This window comes from Papaver somniferum, unplaced genomic scaffold (genome assembly GCF_003573695.1).
Source record: "Papaver somniferum cultivar HN1 unplaced genomic scaffold, ASM357369v1 unplaced-scaffold_128, whole genome shotgun sequence".
NCBI lineage: Eukaryota > Viridiplantae > Streptophyta > Magnoliopsida > Ranunculales > Papaveraceae > Papaver > Papaver somniferum.
In genome coordinates, this window is record NW_020621936.1 from 6,668,477 (window position 1) to 6,673,080 (window position 4,604).

Sequence of the window (4,604 nt, forward strand, 5' to 3'; positions counted from 1 at the left end):
ATACCCAATACCCAATTAGGGTTTACAATCAAAATCCCCAAATTTGAGAAATTAGGGCTTTTAGAAATTGGAGAAATCTCACCTAATTCTCTGAAATTGTTGTCGACCCATAACTCCTCTGTACTTGTTCTTCCTCCTGCTCCAACAACTCTACTGATGCCCTAACTCGAGGTGTTTTATCTGCCCTCACCTAGGTTTTAGTGAGGAAAGGTGAGAGATGGTAAAACAACTAGGTTAGGGGGATAGGGATTTCGGGCTTTGTTGCTGTCGAGTGAATGGGGGGTGGTGATGTGTGATGGTAGTGAGGCAGAGGGTGGCAGTGGACATGGAAGAGAGGCAGGAGCAGAGCTCGACTGCAACTGTCGGGGGAGGAAGAGAGAAATTTGGGGAAAATTGATTTGGGAAGAAGGAGATTCTTGTTTTAGGTCGATGGGTTCTGGATGCTAGGGTGTGAAGCGGGGATAGCGCGGTTTGATGATCTGCGACAAGGAGCGATGGATGGGAAGATGGTAGGTGGATCCAACGGCGATACGGAGGTAAGCGTGGAGCGACCGTCGGATGAAGGGATGTAGCAAAACGGACGACCCAAGATGGAGATGGGCGTTGCGATGTAAAGCGGGGCTTCGGAGTTTGATGTGCGATGATGGAGCGACCGTAGGATGCTGAGATGCTTCGATCTGACGGCTGAAATCCGAGACGGGCTTGGATAGTGGAAATGTGTTTGAGTAAGGGTTTTGGGCCTTGGGTATGCCAAGCCCATATCTTCTTTAAGGACAATTCTTCTTCTTCAAGCCCACTTCTAGCCTTTTGGTCTTGTGCACAACATTCTTCGCGCGGCTTCCTTGTGTAATTCTCTCCCGGCTTTTCACTACTTTTCTGCTCTTTTCCGCTCTGCTATTCATCCAAACTTTATTTATTACCTAAAAATGCAAAATTAAGTAAGAAAAATATTTATTCTTGAAAACAATGAAAATACAGAATATGGGATAAAATGTAGAATTAATGCACAAAAGATGAGTTAAATGCCAACAAAAAGGGATAAATATATACAATATTTGGCACTCATCAAATACCCCCAAACCTGAATTTTACTTGTCCTCAAGTAAAACAAAACTAAGGAAATCCTACCTATACCACTGTCGCTGGTCTCTCGAATGCATTTAGCGTATGCACTAAGCCTTTTAAACCACTAAGTGTCCCTAGTGGACGAGTTGAAGTCTCGTGAAGGTTTACCAGAGTACCTACAAAACTAGGACAAAATATAGCTCAGATTCCATCAAATGTGACATGTGCAAGTCAGTTAAGCTCACAGCAAAATGGAGATGTCAATCTAGCTATCGAAGGCACAATCCTAGCACTGATAACAAAAAAAGACATGTGATAAGAGTGTAAAGTGTATCTACACATGTGTAAAGAAAGATCTGAAGTTATGACTACTAATCACCAAGAGATAGTTTCTCAGGCTAAGAACCAAGGTCGAAATCTAGCTAGCTGTCCGGACTTTACGAGAATTGTGAATGAGTTGGAGGTATTTCACAATTACTCGCGTTGTACATCAATGGCATACACCCTCCTTGCTTATTACAATGAAACAACAAAATGACTATTTACATGACTCTTATTTACATTGACTACTTCTTTTTTTTTATTTTTGGAACAAGAGATGATGGAATTGATAAATACTTGATTTTTTTTATTTTTTTTCTGATTTTTTTTTTTTTTTTTTTTTTCTGAATATACATCGTTTTTTTTTTTTTTTTTTTTTTTTTTTTTTAGAACAAGGAACACTTTTGATACATACAAAAGGAAACAAAAATTACATGACACTTTGCAAGAGGTAGCCCTTTTTGATGCACCCAGTTAAATTCGATGGTTGTCTTTCTTAATGTAACCTCCACCTTCTATCCCAACCAACCAAAGAACAAGCTAGTCAAGTTTCGTTCAGTATTCTAAAGTGATTGGCAATCGTAACTTCCTATCAAACACCTTGAAGATCGAGGCCATACATGTATTGGTAGATCGTGCGCGTGCAAATTTCTTATCACTATGTGAATTGTGCTAGAATCAGGGTGCCTAAATATCTAGACTAAGACTCCTAAAAAAACATATTTGCACAAGAGTCAACATTTCAAGGTAAATGAGCTCCATTTTTATGTTTTTTTAATTTTTTTTTATTTTTCAATTTTTTGGAATTTTTTCAATTTTTTTTCAAAAAGAGGAGTTTTGTTTTCAATTATGGCATATTATCGTGGTATCTACTCTATACCCCCAAAACCTAAACTAAACATTGTCCTCAATGTTTCAAAATATGGAAAGAATTATAATGCAACATATGGAAAGGGACATGCTGAGTAGAGTAAAAGGAGAGAGAATACCCGATTTCGGCGAAACCAGAATTAAAACTCCCGTTATTCAAGGCAAAAATCCAACATATTTCAGCCGTGATCATATTGGATTAGCAAAATATATACAAAAGGAACAAAAGGGTTTTTAAGAAATTTTATCTACTGGATTATATACAAAAATTCACCATACACTAACAATCTAAAGAGTTGAGGATCAACCCAAAAGACAAGTGTAGAGGTTTCAACAGCTTCACACAATAATAAATGGAAAAAATGCACGTGAAACTGTGAAACAAAATGAGCTACCCCCAAACCTGGATTTTACAGAATATAGTTTTGAAAACAAAATCGCGCAGTTTTGGGGGTTCATCATGTACGAGGTCTAACTCGAAATGGACTGTGCTAGGGACGGGCAAACATGCTATTTCCAACTGTGGTTCCTCAAATTATATTTGATGCAAATAGTCCAAGAGGACTTGGGAAGCACACAGTTCCAAACCTAGATTAGGCATTTTCAGAAAATGGTTTTACAATATCGGTACAAACCAAATCTAGATTGGGTGGAGGGCCATCAGATTGTGACTTATGTAGAAGAATAGGCACATCATTATCAATCAAATCAAAATCTCCTAAATCATCTACACATATCACATCATGCTTACAATCATCAATCACATTAGCAGATCACAATCAGAGTCATCAACATCATTAACAGATTTATCCTCGTGTATCGGCTCATCAGGGGAAACATCACATGGAATACTAGAAGACATATCATGCATTAAGGTCGGGGCAGAGACGCCTAATGTATTTGAACCCAAAGGTTCCATAACATTTTCAGTATAACATGTTCTTCTAACATAACATCATAGTCATCATCATCATCATGATAGGGATTTTGCAATCTAGGATAATTTTCAATCCTAAGGTCGGAGCTATTACAAGAATAAAACTCTAATTCATGGGGGTGACTCATATCATGTGGTGTTGTTCCTGTTTTCCTAACGGATTCCCATTGATGGGTTTTTCTCTGCAATCTCGGCTAAAAATTCCATGCATCATCCACAGATTTATCAATAAACTCACCATTACACATAGACTCAACCATGGTTCGAGATTTAAAGTCTAGTCCCTCATAGAGGATGACGACAAGTCTCCACTTCTCAAATCCATGGTGCGGACATTCGCTCAACAAATCATTAAAACGTTCAAAATAGTGAAAAACAGTTTCCTCATCCAATTGGACAAAAAATTGATACTTTGACGAATAGCGATGGTCCTATGATGTGGAAAGAATTTTTTGAAAAATAGATCTGTGAGTTGGTCCCAAGTGTTGATTGATTGTGGTCTCAAACCGTAAAACCATGTTTTGGCCCTTTCCTTTAAAGAAAATGTAAACAACGCAATTTCAGAGAGTCTTCGGACATATGATCAGGTTGCATAGTCCGACAAATTTGTTCAAACTCTCTTACATGAGTATAGGGGTTCTCAGAATCGAACCCTCTAAATATAGGAAGTATTTATCATGCTTGCATTTATTTTAAAAGGGTTATTGGTTTGAGGTAATACAATACATGATAATGGAATTTTTATTGACGGATACATGTATTCATGGAGAGCACGAGGTTGGCCCATTTTGAAAAGACACCAAGCCCGCTATTTGGTTTTAATGGGAACGAATATTTGGTTTTTAAAGAGGGAGAAAAATTTTGGTTTTTTTTTATTTTTTTCTTTTTTTTTTAAGAACAATAAAATGAAGAAAATAAAATTTGGTTTTTGAAATGGGAGCACGCCCACTGTTGGTTTTGTGTTTGCTTTGGCCCAGCTAGGTTGAAAACTTTTGGTGGAACTGAGTCCAAAATCTCGGCCTAGAATTTGGGTACTCGGCCCACTAACGAGTTCAACTAGCGTGATCGGTTACAAGCTCAGCTGGGTTTAAAAACCCAGAATACAAAATACAAGTCCAAATTAAACAAGCTCACAAAAATTAAATACAAGCCCACAAATTAAACAAACAAGCCCACAAATAAATTATTACAAACCCAACAGAAAATAAAAAGCCCAAAAATTGGCTTTAATATTACAAGCCCACAATTAAAAAATTGGAAGCCCACAATTCGGGTTCTCTTAAATGGGTTACCTTTTAAGCACAGCCCAGCTGCTCTGATATTGTTGCAAAAACCCAGTTGGGCTTTGGTTCTTTTCCTTGGTGGCGTCCCAGCAGAGGAAAAACAGGTTCAGAACAGCAGGTCCAACAGC